This window comes from Puma concolor, chromosome D1, assembly GCF_028749965.1.
Source record: "Puma concolor isolate L17-30 chromosome D1, mPumCon1.1.hap2, whole genome shotgun sequence".
Taxonomy (NCBI): domain Eukaryota; kingdom Metazoa; phylum Chordata; class Mammalia; order Carnivora; family Felidae; genus Puma; species Puma concolor.
Genome location: NC_141676.1, coordinates 60695444 through 60713090, shown reverse-complemented (window position 1 = coordinate 60713090; position 17647 = coordinate 60695444).

Here is a 17647-nt window from a genome sequence, read left to right as displayed (position 1 = left end):
GGCATCTGAGTGCTCAGTCAGTTAAGCAGTGGACTCTTGATTTCAGCTCAGGTCAGGTCATGATCTTGTGGTTCATGGGATCGAGCCCAACATCAGGATCTATGCTGACAGTGTGCAGGGTCTGCTTCTGATTCTCTCTCTCCCTCTTTCTCTCTGCCTCTCCTGCTCTCACGCTTGCTCTCTCTCAAAATAAATAAACTTAAAAAAAAAAGTAGCATGCTTCACTGAATAGGCCAGCCAGGAGCCCCTGCCTTACATTTCTCATCTGTAAAGTGAGAAAAATAGTCCCTACCTCAAAGGTTATTGTAAGAATTAAAATGAATCCATGCAGAATGTGTAGAACAGTGTCTGGAATATAGTGAGCACTTGCTGAATGTTGGCTACTACTATTATGATTTATTTATTCGTTCTACAGCATAGGACAAGCGTTTGTAAAAATCGACAGGGAAACTGAAGCAGGAGTCCGATTGGATGGCCCCGGAGAACACAGTGTGGGGTGTGGAAAGTTCGGTAGGCACGATGATTTGTTTTCCAGATGCAGAGAAAAAAATGGAAGGAAGGAGGCTTTGGCCTAGGGAGTGGGGAGGGAGACAGTAGAGAGGGAGGCTCCCTCTGTTGGCCCCCGGGGATCTCTGGTTGGCCCTCTCAGCAGGAGACCCTGGCTTGCAAAGAAGCCCAAGATTGTATCCTACCACTACCCTCAGCAGGCAAAAGCCCCTGTCTGGAGGTCAAGATGTGGGATTCCAGTCCTGGCTTTGTCACCAACTGACCTGGGCAAGAGCAGCTTATTAATAACAATATATTTGCAGGGCCATTACCAGCTGACAAAGTCAGTCCGGCCAGTGTCTCCTTGGCCCCTCACTACAGCGCCCTCTATAGGGAAGATGTCTCATTTACACCATCGTGCAGAAGACTTCCTGACTAGGTTCAGTCCTTGAGGGCCAGTGAACTCGGGGGACCTTTGTTATCAGGCTTGGGTTACATGATTACATTATTGCGTGCAAAGGGCTGTGTGCTCAATTTATTACCTCTGTCCCAGGACAAACAGACTACAGAATGCTACCCCCACACAAGCTGACTGTCAGAGAACATTGGAATCATTCCTATCCATAAGCAAACCTGTTCTATCAAGAGGTTTTCAGACTTAAAAAAAATTTTTTTTCTAATGTTTATTTATTTTTGAGACAGAGACAGATCATGAGCGGGGGAGGCGCAGAGAGAGAGGGAGACACAGAATGCAAAGCAGGTTCCAGGCTCTGAGCTGTCCGCACAGAGCCCGACGTGGGGCTCCAACTCGTCAACTGCAAGATCATGACCTGAGCCGAAGTTGGATGCTCAACCAACTGAGCCACTCAGGCACCCCCCAGACTTTTTTTAAAATGACAGCCTGTAGTAAGAAATGCGTAGTATCACACAACCAGGGACACAAGTACAGAAACAAAAGTTTGACAGAACAATACTTACCCTTACCACAGGTAGTATGCTTTGATGTCTATTCTATTCTATTCTATTCTATTCTATTCGCTATAACAATGGTGGACATAACCCTGTAAATTGATTTCTCATCCCACCAAGTTAAAATGGGAAGTTTGAGAACCTCTGTTTCAGTATCTCTGGTGTTTAAGTCAAACCAGCCAAGAAAACCAGAGAATGCCTCCCACAGCCATCTCTCTGACTGATGCATTCACTTAGAAATATTTGCTGAGCATTTAGGGAAGATCCCAGCTTGCATCAGTTACGCTTCTTAAATGACAGTCTAGATTCATTGTTTCCACTTTCTCACTCCCATTCATCCCTGTAGAAAACCACAAACTGGTCCTTGCCACTGCTAAGCTGCTGACAGTGGCTCACCGACTCTCACCATGTGACATTTGTCATAGCGGACTCTGTCTTTCTCCTTGGCTTCCCCCCTCACGTTGTCTCCTACCACAAGCTGCTCCTTTGCTGGCTCCCCCTTGGTTCCCAGCCCTATGGTTCCCCAGGCTCTGCTCTGCATCCCCTCTGCCTCTCACTCTGCAGGGTTTCCTGGGTGGCTCACCCTTTCCCTGCCCCATGCCTTCAGTTGCTACTGCCCGATGCTGAAGAATGTTCTGTCTCTGGTGGCACTGCTCATGTCAGCCTCTGTCAGACCTCTCTGGCCAATCTGCCTTCTCACCCTCTTCACTAGGGAGTCCTATAGGCCTTACACTTCGTTTACTTCATTCAGAGCTTTGCTCCCACCCAAACCTGCCCCTCCTGAACCCTCATCTTACGGAAAGGTGCCCACCCAGCTGTATAAACCTGGAGCCTGGTACCCATCCCGGACTCCCTCCTCTTCCTTGTCCCCGGGGTCGGGGCATCCCTAAGCGTCTCAATTCTGTCTGTCCCCTTCTCTCTGTTCACATCACCGGAGCCTAGCCAGTGTTCCAGTGAGAGAGGTGACAGCCTTTCTTGCCTAGACCATGGAAATCACCTCCTTGAGGTCTCGCTGCCTGCATATCATCACCTTCAGACCAAGCTCTTTGGAACAGTGAGAGGGTTTCTTTTCAAATGCAATACTGATCTTGCCTCTACTTGGTTTGAAATCTACCCTGATGCTTTTAGGATGAAGCTTACCATGTTTACCATGACATAAAGAAGCCTGAGTTATCTGGCCCCAGCCTCTCTCTCTCCTGCCTCACCTTTCACCTGTACCTCTGAGTTCTGGATATGTGCAACCGTCTTCAGTTCCTTGGGTGAGGTCCCCCACCCCCACCCCCCGCCAGCCTTTGCCCCTGCTGTTCTCTCTCACTGGAACACTGGCTAAAGCCCACTGCTTCCTCCAGTTACAGCTTAGCTGACTGTTGTTCAGGAGGCTGTCTCTGGCCCACTACGGGTGGGTCCTGAGTTCGGCCCGGTGCTTTTGCAGCATCCTCGGCCTCTTCTGTCATGGCTTTTACCACACTTCGTCATAATGAGAGGGAGAGAGAGAATCCCAAGCAGGCTCTGTGCTGTCAGCATGGAGCCTGACGTGGGGCTCGAACCCGTGAACTGTGAGATCACGATCTGAGCCAAAACCAAGAGTCAGCCAAAATGCTTAACCGACTGAGCTACCCAGGCACCCCGAAAGAATGGGCGTTTAGACTTAATGAGTGTTGGAAGCAAAACAGAAACACCACGATTGCTCGGAAGGAACAGTAGCCGGATGTTTGGAACACAGGCTGCTAACGATCAGAGTCACAGGACGTTGGAATCATAGAGATGTAATGATTGGATTCACAGAAGGTAGATGCATGGGACCAGAGAATATTTCAGTCCTACCATGTGCCAGCTGTAATCTCAAGCAAGTTGATGAAGCCCTTGCTCTAACTTTCCATTTAATTTTTTATAAAGTGTTGATAAGAGGCCCTGCCTGCACAGTCTAGGGGTGTGAGCAGTGGGACCATGGAGTCCAACTGTGAGCATACACGTCGTCTTGCTCCTGCTGATATGTAGGTGAAGGTAGTGTTGTCTGACCTCAGTGAGTCTCTTTGTAACCAAACAACTATCCTGGGGTTCCGATGGGGAGACCTTGATCGGGTTATTTTACCCAACCTGACTGCTTTGGGCCTATTTTCCCGGGGGCCCAGAGGACAGAGCCTCTCTGTCCTAGCCTGGCATACGTCAGTGCTCAGGATCAGGGCCTGGGGGAGAGGACAAGCACCCTTCAGGAGGAATTCTCTACAGTCAGGACAGGCTGAACTTCCTTAGAAGCCCGGATTTTACAGATGGGGAAACCAAGGCTCAGAGAAGGTAGGGGCTTGTCCAGGGTCACACAGCATGTTGGGGCAGAACCACAACTAGAATCCACTCCTTTGGGCTCTGATTCTTCAGGCTTCTTCTTAAATTCTCAACCTCCCTAGGTCTAGACCATCTGAAGGCATTTGCTTTGGTCTAGAACAATAAGAACAATGCTTGTGGTTTCTGAAGGCAGCAATGTTCCAGGGCTTCAGATGGTGCCAGATGATTATATTCTGGGTTTACCAGATAAGCGGAAAGTTCTAGGTAATTCTTCCATACATGACCGGAGCAAGGTCACGTGCACAAAGTGGTTCTCATATCCCTGTGTGCGATGAAGAGAAGGAAAGAGGCATTTAGGTCAGAGCCTGAGCTGAGTGCACATATCCATGATTTCGTATTATCTCTGTAATTTAGATGAAGAAACTGAGGCTCAGACAGTCAGAACAACTTGCCCCGATCAGTCAGCTCACAAGAGGAAGAGCCTGGGTTTGAACTCCGGTCTCTGATTCTGAGGCTCATGCTGTTTCCGCTGCATGATATAGCCTGCCTTAGGCACTCACTGCCTCATGCCCTGGGAAATGGACAGAGCAGGGAGGCTGCTGGGAAAACGGACAGACCAAAAAATACGGTGGGAACAGCAAGAAAAAGTGAGGAAGGGCTCTGCTGTTAGGCTGCATGGACCTGGGGTTGAGTTTTGGCTCTGCTTCTCCTTTTAAGCCCCTTAAAGACTCCTTTTCTGTAAAACGAAGAAAATGACTACCTTGCAAGATGATGGCAGGGATTCAATGGAATCCCTTATATAAAGTGGTTCACACAATTCTGACACATAGTAATTGCTCAGTAAGTGTTTATTACTATTAATAATAGTCTCTCACAATAAAAATTTAATTTTTTTAATTGAAAAAAAATTTTTTTTAAATTTTCAGTGGGCTCCACAACCAGTGTGGGGCCCAATGTGGGGCTTGAACTCACGACCATGAAATCAAGACCCGAGCTGAGATAGAGTTGGACCCTCAACTGACTGAGCCAACCAGGTGCCTCACAGTATGTTTTAGAAGTAGGTGTTCAGTAAAGCCTTCTTGAATAACAGGGGTGACTCCGTTCAGACACCTGCCCTCAGAGCTGAGACCAGAGAGTAATGCAGTTGCGGGCAAGAAAAGGGGCTAATATTTACCGAGTTCTCTCCGGGCGCCAGGCACTGTGCTAAATGTCATACGTGCTGGTATCCCCTCTGTGAAAGCTCGCGACAAAGTGGATGCAATTATTAGTCTGATTTTATAGTTGGGGAAACTGAGGCTCAGAGAGGGGAAGTTGTTCTATGGCTTGGGAATGGCTAAATGGAGGTTGAAATCTTGGGCTGTAGGACCTGAGAAGCCGGGAGCACCTGACCATGTGCCTCTATGCTCACCCCTGCCAACAGCTTCTCACCTGGTTCAGCTTCAGCTCACCTGCTGAGGGGTCCCTCGTTCGTGCCCTGATCCATGTTCAGCCCCTGCTAGACCCTCTGAGTGAGCTCTGATCCCAGGGCACATGACTATCGGGGCTTTGCCCCATTGCCTCTGCTACTCCGAACCTCTCCTTGTTCTGGAGGGATCATGAGGTGAGGTTCCACCTGCCCGTCCCGCTCAGATCCCACCACGCGTCTGCCAGTCCCATATATAGTTGCCAGTCACCTGCACTAGGCGACAAGCCCCCAGGCGCTTCAGTGCTTTCCATTGTCTCCACTTTACTCTGGATGTTTCTGCTAGTCACAGTAACCGTTCCCCCATCACCAAAGAGTGACATCCAGAGCGTCTCTAATTAAAGGCCTAAGGAGGCGGAAGGTCAAGGTCTGTCCTCACAACCTGGGCCTGAGTAGGATGGTCTGGGTTTAAGGATGCAGAAAGTAGAAAATAAGGGGTGAAGGAGAGGGGGCCAGGGGGAGGAGGGAGAGGAGAGGGTGAAAGACCAGGGCAGGACCAGTGTGCATGCACACATGGGTGCAGGCTCAAGGCCAGTGCATGATGGAACTCAGGTGCCCTGCCAGGTAGGTGAGGAAAGTTCATCAGCCGTGGGCTTTGTGCTACCAGAACAGATACCCCGGGAATGTTGATACAAAGGAGGATTGCTTCAGCGCAGGGTGAGCTCTGTGAGTCAGTGTCCGTGACCTGCCTATGGCTGGGGCAGTGGTCTCCCTCACGCCCCAGCTAGATCGAAGTCCTACTATTTGGAGCTGCGGGGCAGGCCTTGACCCACGAAGGAAAAAAGGATACTTGTTTGTCAGCATGCTTTCATTTCAATTTTCTGGTGGTAGTCATAGGAATCAAACGTGTGTGTTTTTCAGGGTTCACACTGTGGCCACCTTTGATGTTCACAATGACCCTGGGCGGGGCGGGTGGGGGGGGCCGCTGGCGCTCATGCCCTCATTTCACAGACTGAGGCTCAGAGACCGGAAGTGGTTGTCCAGGTTCACACAGTGAGAAAGTGGCAGAACTGGGACTTGAGGTTAGTTTTTGTGCTCTGGGCGCCTGTGAGAGTGGCTTCAGTTAATAACTTAGCCGAAGTTCATAACGGGCAAGATATGGTTCTTGTTTTAACTCATCGAATCCTTGCATCTCCATGTGGAAGGCTCTGTTGCTGTCATCTGTATTTTATAGAAAGGGAAACAGGCATAGGGAAGTTAAAAAACTTGCTTCATGGAATTAGGACGTGGAATAGACTGGAATCTAACCCTTCTGGTTTCAGAGTCTGTGCTTTTTTTTTTTTTTTTAATGTTTATTTACTTTTGACAGAGAGAGACAGAGTGGGAGTGGGGGAGGGCAGAGAGACGGAGACACAGAATCCAAAGTAGGCTCTAGGCTCTGAGCTGTCAGCACAGAGCCTGATGGAGGGCTCGAACTCATGAACCACGAGATTATGACTGACTGAAGTTAGATGCTTAACAGACATAGCCACCTAGGCGCCCCTGTGTTTTTTTTTTCTTTTTTAAATATTTATTTATTTTTGAGAGAGAGAAGGAAAGAGAGAGCAGGGGAGGGGCAGAGGGAGAAGGAGACACAGAATCTGAAGCAGGCTCCAGGCTCTGAGCTGTCAGTACAGAGCCATTTGGGGCTCCAACGTAAGAACCGCAAGGTCATGACCTCAGCCGAAGTCGGAAGCTTAATTGATTGAGCCACCCAGATGCCCCCAGAGTCTGTACTCTTAACCTCTTTACTCACATGGGAGTTCAGGGTGGAGGGAGTTCCAATTATGCCACGAGACCCCTTCCCCCCAGTTCATGGAAAGGGGCCCAACCAGACCCTGCAATGGACACCAAGGTCAGCTAGCCTGGCCCTGGACAGGCCAGTAGATGAGGCATTTTCAAGAGGGATGGCCCCCAGGCTCGTTCAGCCCAGCCCAGGCAGAGCAGGACAGGGAAGGGCAGGTTAGGCCCTCTAGGGACTTTGGTGCACTGTTCTGGGATTCTTATCTCCAGGGGCAACCAGCAGACCAAGCAGCCCTTGAACTCACAGGAAGCCCTCCTGGGGTGAGGCAACGGATGGTCGTGGGGGGGCTGGTTCTGGTGAGGTCGGGGCATGGGCAGATGTAGTCTGGAGGCAGGATCCTGGAGTTCCAGGCCTGGCTCTGACCCAGCTTACTGCACAAACCTGGGTAAATCCTTGTCCCTGGGTATTGGTGTCTCCATCTGTATGGTAAGGGGCTTGGTGGGTATGATTTCTCAGGCCCCTTCCAGCCCTGCCCCCTCCGCTCTGAGTTACAACTCCTTAGACGTGGCTTGTCTTTTCAAAGGAAGGAAACTCCTTGTCCAGCACCTTCTAGGTCAGGAGGAGTTTTTCCACTTCCACCAGAAAATTCTGGTTTCTAGTGTTGACCTAACTCTCAAAGGAATGACTGATGGCGGAGAATAGGGCTGGTACGCGTCAGAAGTGCTTTACTGATTATAAAAGAATTTAATATTCTGCATTTTCCTTAACTTCCCTTGGTGTTCTCTATTCTGCCCAGGGTACCCTGGCAGTTAAGTAGTTCATGCCTGACCAGCCCTCTGCCCCGGCCTGGAATGCTGTGCTCCATTTGGCCACACTGCCATACTGCTGTGTGGCCGAACCACCTTTGAGTAATGTGAATATTGCTTGGGAGGGAAAGCAGCATGGCAGGGTGGAGAGGGTCAGGCACTCGTGTTCTTGCCCTGCCTCGGCTACTCACTCCCCATGTGCCATCAGAACACTTCTCTTGTCTCAGCCTCAGTTTCTTTAAGGTGCCCACCTCACAGGGTTGTTGTTTTCCATGAAGCAGTGGGGCAAAGCCCCTGATTCACAGTATGTTAGTTCCCCTTTGTGGCTGGCCATTGGGAAATGTTTGGGTTCAGAGGAGAAGAAGAAGAAATGTTTGGGTATGATAGAAAGAGGGCAGATGTTTGAGGCAGGCAGACCCAAAGTCAAAGTCTGGCTTTGCCACTTAATCGTCGTTATAGGCTGAATTGACCGCCCTGCCGCCCCCCCCCCCCCCAGTTCTGTATGTTCAAGTCCTGTCCCCCAGTACCTCAGAATGTGCCTATATTTGAAGATATGGTCTTTACAGAAGTAATTAAATTAAAATGAGATCATTAGGGTGGACCCAATTCCAGTATGACCGTCGTCCTTATAAGAAGGGGACATTTGGACACGTATAGCTGGAGAATGCCATGTGAATATAAAGATGGCCTCTTACAGGCCAAGGAGAGAGGCCTCAGAAGAAACCAACCTTGCTGACAGCTTGATCTCAGATTTCTAGCCTGAAGAACTGTGAGGAAAAAAAAAATTCTGTTTAAGGCATCCAGTCTGTAGTACTTGGCTATGGCAGCCTGAGCAAACTAATATTCTCATTATGCGTTTTCGAGCATAGACCTTAATCTTTCTGTGTCATTCGTAGATTAAATTAGGTAATGCCTGAGAAAGCGCCAACACATAGTAGGTCCTTCGTGAATGCTGGCGTTGCCTCCCCTCTTAGCATGGGAACAGCAGCTGGCTCTCCCCTCCGGGGAGAGGGATAGGGCTGTTACTGAGTCATCTTGCCTCAGCATGAACTTCCAGGACCCCTGACCCTTGACCTGGAACTCATCTTTCCCCAGATTGGCAATGCTGCTCTCAGCTCCACCCCTGGCCTTGACACTGGCTTTCTGTCTGCCGGGCTGTGAGGTCATCAGGGTTCACAGAGGCTTTTGCTTCTGCCTGAGCTCAGCAGTAAACCTGCTGTGAGTTGTTGGCCAGCTCGGTTTAGGCCCCAACAGCAGGGCAGGGTCGGAAGGATAGGGAGGGTGGACCAGGGGGGGCCCTCGGGGTGGAGGAGCTGACTATTGTGTTGTGGTCATATTTCCTAACATACTCGCACACTGAATCTCATCTCATGCTCATAGCAACCCTGTCAGGTGAGCTGGGTTAATGGGCTCCTCTTGACACAAAAGGAAACTGAGGCCCAAAGGACTTCAGAGGCTCCTCTGAACTCAGCCACCCCATGCTGGGATGAGGACCTTGGAATCCAGACTTAGGCCCTGGCTCTTTCCATCAGTGGGACCACTTACTTGGGCGGCTGTGGACTGTGGTGGGAAGTACATGGCCCCAGGAGTCACCCGACCTAGGCCCAAATCCAGCTGGGCCAGGGACTAGCTGCGTGACTCTGGACAAGTCCCCCACCTCACCAGGCTGTTGAGAGGCTCCATGAGAGAGGGAGGCCATCTCTGCCCCTGGAATCCTCCAGGCTCGCAATAAATGGCAGCTATTGTGACTGTTTCATAACTAACTGCTCAGTAACTGTTGCTGAATCGAATTCCTGGAGAGCCAGGAAGTGTGTCTGTGGGTGGGAGAGACGTCTGGCACTTCCAGGGGGCCCCCAAGGCTTCCTTCCCACATGCCTACTTCCCGCAGCGCCTGGCAGCTTGAGGGAATGCGACGAGAGGGCCCTACAGGTGAGTGGGTCTGCAATGTACCTCCCTCCAGCCTACTGTGCCTGTCTGAAACCCGCCTCCCTCTCTGCAGTTCCTGGTTCAAGAAACACTGTTTTACTTTGTTCATCGTGCCTGTCACCATCCAAGCGTATTTGGACTATTACATTTTCACTATCGTCTACCTCTCATTCCCTATCCCCCACAGAATGGTAATCATGCAGCGGGAATTTCATCTGTTTTGTTCCTGCTCTATCTCCTGCACATAGAACAGTTCCTGGCACATGGTCAATGTTTGGTCATTATTTGTGGAATGAATGAATGAATGAATGAGTTAATCCTCTGTGGTCAACTCTTTGCCGCACCTGTGGATGTTGCCTAAATCACAGCCTAACCTTGTTTTCTAGAGGCTTCCATTCCAGTCTGTTGGGGAGGGCAGACGCAGACAGTTACCACGATGAGACCTGCCCTGTGACAGAGTGAAGGAGCCACCTGGGCTGGGGGAAGTTAGGGCAGGTGGCATGTGACCTGCCTCAGGGAACAGGGGAGGGCTGGATGGGAGCGCCTGGGTAGCCTCTCAGGAAAGCCTCAGCTGAAGGAGTAAAGGATGAGTAAAACTTAGGGGGACAAGGGAGGGAACAGCATTCCAGGCAAGGAACAGCATGTGGAAGACATGGAAGCATGAGAGGTCACGTCAAGTTAGGTTTTTTTTTTTTTTAATTATTATTTTATTTTTGACAGAGAGAGACAGAGCATGAGTGGGGGAGGGGCAGAGAGAGGAGACACAGGACTGGAAGCAGACTCCAGCTCCAAGCTGTCAGCACCAGAGCCCGACGCGGGGCTTGAACCCACGAACCGTGAGATCATGACCTGAGCCGAAGTTGGCGCTTAACCAACTGAGACACCCACATACCTCAAGTTAAGGTTGTTTGGTGCTATAAAGACAGGGTAGGGCCAATGAGTGCGGCAACTTGGAGGATGAGTACTAGGGTAGGGAGGGGGTCCCTGGGAGGACAGCAGGGGTGCTGATGGGAGCACAGCTGAGGGATGTACAAATCTGAGCTGTTTCTTCTCCCAGCTCTTGAAGGCCCCCCAACTAGTGAGAGGCAGGGCTGCCCAGAGTCTGTCACTTGCGCTGAGTGCTGGCACATGTTTCCTCCCTCCTGCCCCACTTTCCCAGGTTAGCACAATCTCCCCTCTGCAATGGTGTCTGTCCCCGCCTTTCTCTTGAGAGAACGGGCTTGGGGTCAAGGCCCGCCTGGCCAGGCTGGGATGGCGGCAAGCTCCTGGAGCAGCCGCTCCCCTCTCCGAGCCCCTTTCCTCCTCAGACTCTCGGTAGCTGGGTAAGAAGTGTCTTGCAGGCCTCCCCTCCTGGAGTTTTGGTGTTTTGGCTGGTGGAGCTGGGTTGGGGCACACGTGGTGGCTTTTCCAGCCGAGAGGCACTGCAGGATGGCCCCCGGAAATGTGACTTGTTCCAGCCTCTCTAAGGGTGGGGATCAGTCCTCTGGCTCCTACTTCTCCAGCCAGAAACCTTTGAGCCTAGACAGCCATGGCAGAGCCCTGAAGCCGGGGGGGATGGATGCCTGTCGATCGCCCACTCTATCGGTGACCTCAGCAAATTTCGGCCCCTTTCTGGGCCTCACTTTCTCCTTTTGTAAAATGGATGTTAATGGTATCTGCCCTCTCTCTGCAGAGCCAGGGGACCTGCTCCTCATCCTGCATCTGGCAATGGCTCACCCTAGGTACCCTGGGGCCTCGGTCTCCCCATTTGCATGTTAAGGAGGTTGAGCTTGAGGGCCTCTGGGTGGCTTTCCAACTCAGACATTCTTCCCAGGTGCATAGATTTTGCAATCCAGGTGTCCTTGGTGATCACGTCACTGCCAAATACCCACCCAGGTTCTGCTTGGAGGCTTCCAAGAAACTCACCACATCTGCAGCTCCCTTCTGCCTTTGGAGAGTTCTAGCAGAAAGGCCGTCCTCACCCTGTATCTTTCTTCCTCCACCCCCCAACCACTGGGAAGCCTGCCTTCGGAAGCTAGAGAGCTCTGTGTAATTCAATAAACCCTCAGCATTGGGAACCCTGGCCAGGCCTTGTGCTGGATTCTGGGGACACAGGAGAACCAGAAATGTTCGTGTTCCTTTAGGGGATCATTGCCAAGTTGGGGAGACAGACCAGAAGGCAAATTTTCAGTAAAAGCTTCTGTGACGACAGAGAGCCCTGGAACCGCTGGAAGAAGGCCTGAGTGAGAAGAGGTGAAAAGGCAGGGGAGTGTCCCAGGTGCCAGCCCAAGAAGTTTCTGTGTTGTCCAGCCAGGATAGGAGAGATGTGGACAAATCCACTGGCTCTGTGCAACCCCGGGTTCAGTTGCTTTTTTACATTTTTTTAACGTTTATTCATTTTTGAGAGAAAGAGAGAGATAGTGTGAGTGGGGGAGGGGCAGAGAGAGAGGGAGACACAGAAACTGATGCAGGTTCTAGGCTCCGAGCTGTCAGCACAGAGCCCGATGCAGGACTTGAACTCACAAACCGTGAGATCATGACCTGAGCTGAAGTCGGACGCTTAACCGACTGAGTCACCCGGGTGCCCCTCCCCCCCAACCCCAAATTCAGTTATATTCCAGCTGCCACCTACATCCCCTTCTGGGCACCGGGCCTGTTGCCTCATCAAACACCCTCAATGCCTATCTCGTCGAATCCTTACAACAACCTCGCCAGATAGCCACTGCATTTTGTAGTTGGCCAGTACACTTGGAGCCTGATTAAAACCAGTCTGGCTAAATCCTCTCACTGGGTTATGCTGCCTCTTGTTTGTTCATCTGGCCCTGTCATGACCGCATTTGGGGTTTGCTCACTCCCAGAGCCTCCTCGGAGTCAGTCCCTGGCTGCTTGTGCATTTCCTGAGACGAGGGAGCTGGCCGGGTGGCTTCCAGCTGGGGTGGAGACTTTGGGCCTGAGTCAAGGGTCAGGAGGCTCATCACCCTGGAGGGATTCCTGACATCCCAGCAGCCTTGGGAGGTACACCTTTGGGCTGGTGAAGAGGGGCTCTTCCCTGAATCCCCAAATTTCCGTTAAAGGGGGCCTTTGTTGCTGCAGCCTGGCAGTGGGCAGGGCCCTGGTCTGGAAGCCCAGAGTCCAGGCTGTAACACAGTGTGACCCTGAATGGGGCTCCTTCCCTTCAGGGCTTCAGATTTCCTATTTTCAGACAAGCTCTTCAAGCAGCACTCGTAGCTGTAGCTGAATCAAACGCCATCTTGGTCTGACCCGGAAGGGCAGATGCGATTCCGAATGTGCTCCCCCATCCTCTCCCAAGACCCCTTCCAGTTCTCTCGGGGCCGCAGCCGGGTCCACCCTACAACTTCTTGGCGGAATGTCCTTTCACTTACGAAAAAAGTTCCCACAGACGGTGATGGGACGGGAGGGGCAGGAAGGGATGAGGTCAGTGTGGCCCAGCTGCCTGCTGGTGAGTGAATAGTCCTTGGGCCAGACAGACCATGAACCAGCTGTTTGACCTTGGGCAGAGCTCTTAACCTTCCTGAACTTAATAATAACCCCTACTGTTGGGGGGCATTTATTAATAGTGAGGATAAAACAGGGTTAAATGGAGTGTCTGTAAAAACCTTGGCCCGGTGCCTGGTATATAGTAAGCACTCAACAGTGTGGCCTTGCTGACAGGATGATGATGGTGATGACGGCAGTGGGGGAGAAGGATGACAACGACAGTCACGTTGGGCAGCATGAGACACTGCGAGGCCCTCTCCCAGCGTGCCCGAACTTTCCAGCTTCCGGGCTCTGCACTTTACTATTCCTTCTCCCTGGCTGCCATTCCCGACACTCTCCTACCACAGCTCCGCGATGCGTCCTGGGCTGCCGAGGGCCCTCGAGGCACCAGGCCCCAGGGATCGGAGCCTGGACGAAGATCTCATTGCCCTGGGTGTGGTGGGAGCAGCAGCACGTGCAGAGGAATGGGTGGAAGGTTTCCCCGGGGGAGGCAGAGCTTGGCCAGAATCTCGATGGAGGAGCAGGGGTGGGCTGCAAGGAGAGAGTAGGATTTCTTCTTCCATTTAAAGGCATCCTGGGCAGATGAAATAGCATGTGTGAAAGCAGGGAGGTGTGAAATGGCACGTGGGGCTTGGGAAACTGCGAGAAGCACAATATGGGAAGAGAGCGGAGAGCAAGTGGGGCGGGGTGAGAGATGAGAGCAGGATGGAGAGGACGTTTGGGGGCAGATCACGCAGAACCTCATGTGCTGATTCAAAATGTATGTAGAAGGCAGTGGAGGGTTCATCTGTTCGTCATGCAACAAACATTCCTGAGGATCTACCCTACCCAAAGCACCTTCAGGGGGCACTGTATACACCGCCCAGATGCCCGTGCCTCCCCACTCAGACTGGGACATTCATCCCCCTGATGACTGACAGCTCACAAGCTGAGATGCTCTTCCCTGCCGGTTGCCTTAGGCTGAAGAGACCCTTCTCACCTAATGTCAGTCCCCTTGCTGGGACCAGCCCACATCTAGTGACTGGTCCCTATGGGAGTATACTGCCTAGCCCCCATGCCTCAATTTGGTTCAACTTGTGAAAATTCATCCCAACTACAGAGCTCCCTGAGGGGTGGGCTGAACCCTTCGGGGGGTCTGCACCACAGCCCAGCTTGTCCCTCTGCCCAGTCCTGCTTTGGTCACCCCCCCCCCACCCCCCCACCACCACACACAGGGATTGATCTCGAGATCAATCCTCAATAAGCCTCCTGTCAGCCAATATTCATCTCAGAATCTCCTTCCCCAAGAGTCCAGCCTGTTACAACCATCACCGAGGGATGTCAACGTGTGAGAATGGAATGGGGGGAGAGGCTGGAGTGCAGGGGCCAGTGAGGAGGTTGATCCGATCGACAGAGGAATGGTGAGGGCAGGAGGTGAGTGGGGGCAGGAAGGAGGGACGGATCTAGAGGACTGAGGGGAACCAGAGTTGCCAGACAGGGACAGACGGTGCAGCCAGCTCCTGGGCTGGGTTTAACAGAACCCAGTTCAGCCCGGGAGCGGAGAGCATGTCGTGCCCATGAGGCATCCAGATAGGGTCCAGGAGGCAGGGCAAAATATCCACAATCAGGAGACAGACCCGAGCTGGAGGTGTGGGTCTAGGGGTTAGCTAGCACCTGGCAGTTTCCAAAGCATTTACTCACACCCATTAATTTCATATGGGCACCAACACATCAGAAGGGTCAGCAGGGTCCTGGAGCTCCTCTACCGGGCAAGATGTTAACCCTTTCGTCGCCGAACCCTTTAGTTGGTGGGGGTGGTGATGTGTTGGATGGGAGGGCACTCAGGGGGCTCGGGGCAGCAGCCATTTTACCACGCAGTAAGTTAGAATCGTTGCGTGCCAGCCAAATATCTGGTTCCCCGTCTAATCCTCACAGGAATCTGCTGAGGCAGATACTATAATCCCTTCTTAAAAAGAGGAAACCGGAGCTCAGTGAGGTGAATGGCTTGCCAGAAAATCGGACCACGCCTCAGCGGTAGGGCTAGAGTGGAACCCAGTCCTGCGTCCTACGCGTGTAATTGCTGGAGGGGCCACCAGAACCTGGAGTCCTTGGCTCTTCGGGCAGGGTCCTCTCCCCATTGTTCAAATGGCCACTTCCTGTAGTGAATTCCAGCACTTCTGATCATAAGCCAGTATCTCCTTCCAAGAAATGGTGCTGAGAATATCCAGGCCTGTGGGGGAGGTGGGATGGAATAGGAAAGCCGAGTGCCAGGCTTGAGGGAATTTCCAGACCTGGGGATCCCCCAGCTCCTGGTTTGAAGCCCAGGCATGTGTGGGAAGGTTCGTGGTCTCTCCAGTGGGCAGAGCCAGCCCAGGGGCAGAAGGAGACCCGGGTGGCCAGCTGCACCTGCCTCGGCTTGGGCCCATCACTTCCAACCTGTTTCCCTCAGGGGCATGGGCTACCTGTGAAACAGTGAGCACCTTGTTCCTGAAAATGTTCCCGTAGAGCCTGGCTGTTCGTTCATTTAACACTGAACAACTGTTTACAGAGTACCTCCCACATGCCCTGTGCCAGCTGGGTCCTGCCTCACCTGGGTCCTGCCTCACCTGGGGTCTAGCCTTAACCTGTATCCAGACCGGTGGAGAAACTGGGGGCTCGACAAGTGACAGCAATCCAGTGAGACAGCCTGGGGAGTGGACAGGGACTGTTCTTGTTTGTCCCTGTGTCCCGCGTGCCAGCACAGAGATGCTGATAAGCCTCACTTATTGATTGATGGATAAAAGGGGGGAAGGGCTGAGGCTGGACAAAAGGGAGGCTTCCTGACCGGCATGAGAGAAAACCCTGCAGGGGATTAAAGCCGGGGTGGCGTCTCCATCCTTGGAGGGTTCCAGCGTCTGCACTCAGGGTCCGACAGCCACGCATTCAGAGGCAGGAGGCTGGACTCAGAAAGGAGGGGCGTTCCCAGATCTGGAATCTTCAGTTCCGCTATGGCTCCAGGTGGCATCCAGCTGCCAAAAGGACATTCTGGCTGTTTGCTCAGTTACGACCCAGAATACACTGAACTGACTGTCTTGCTAAATCCCTCAGGAGGGAGGCGGTGAGGTGGGGGGAGGAGTAGAGGAGGGAGTTTCTATCCACAGTGCTCTGGTCTCCTGTCCCTGAGACCTGAAGTCCCAGGCATGGCTTGACAGGGTTGCACCGTGTCAGGTTTTTGAAAACGTGACCTGGTATTTTTTTCCTGTTAGCCTTTTAAGTTGCCCTGAGACGATGACTTTCGGAGTCAGCTACTTACTCTTCCCCCGTCTCTCAGTCACAATTTCATCCTCATCCTCGCAGGGCTGTGGTACTCGGAAAAGAGTGACCTCCCACAGTGACTGCATGAGGAGGGGGAGGAGCCGAGGAGACCAAGTTCTAGCGCACGTCTACCATGTGCCGTCTCTTACGCAAGATGCTTTGCATGTACCATCTTCGTTTTGTTGAATGAGGAAACTGAGAGATAAAGTAACATGCACAAGAATGCACGGTTGATAATAATTACGCTAATACTGATAAAGATGATAATTAGGTGAAACCATTATTTGAAAAACTGACGATTTCTCTTTTTTTTTAAAGGCTATTTATTTTGAGAGAGAGAGACAGAGAGAGCAGGGGAAGGGCAGAGAGAGAGGGAGAGAGAGAATCCCAAGCAGGCTTCAGGATGCCAGCACGGAGCCTGATGCAGGGCTCGATCTCAAGAACCGTGAGATCATGACCTGAGCTGAAATCAAGAATCCGACGCTCAACTGACGGAGCCTCACAGACACCCCCAAACTGACAATTTCTTAAGTTCCATCTAATACATGTTAGTCAGGCACAATGCAGGATGTTCTCTCTATATTCTTGCTGGGAATTCTCTGCAAAAAGGAGTTATTATTCTGATTTCAAAGCCAAGAAATTAAAGCCGAGAGAGCTCAGGTGACTTATTAACATCTCCCAGCAAGCCAGCAGTGGGGCCAGGCCTTGAGCTCAGGTCAGTTTCCAAGGCCCCTCAGTTCCATGGCCCCAAGCCATGACCCATTTTGTCTCCTTTCCTGAAACTCTTGCTGACTCAGGTGGCTGGAAAACCGGGTCTGGAACAGGCTCTTCCCCAAAGTGCTGGCTGGCCTTGGGTGGGTCCCTCGGGTCCCTCCCCTCCCCGGGACTCACTGTCCGCATCTGTAAAGTGGGTTTGGATTCATCCATTTCCCATCGTGACCACCTCTGGATGTGTGCTGTGTGTGTGGAAGTCTTCCCAGTGCCGGGGGTGGCCCTTCACTCAGAAGGGACCTCAGTGAACTTTCGCCGACCACGGGGGCCAGGGAGAGAGCTTGTGTGGCTACCCTGGGGGTGGGAGGCTTGCGGGCACCATGTGAGGGGCAGGGAGTCCAGGGCTGTTCCTTGTAGGGTGGAAGGCTCCCTTCCTGGTGACAGGGCCGTGCCTCCCTAACAGGCCTCAGACAGGCCTCCGAAGAGGGAGATTCTGAGGATCCCTCTCAACCTCACCGTGGGGGGTGCTCA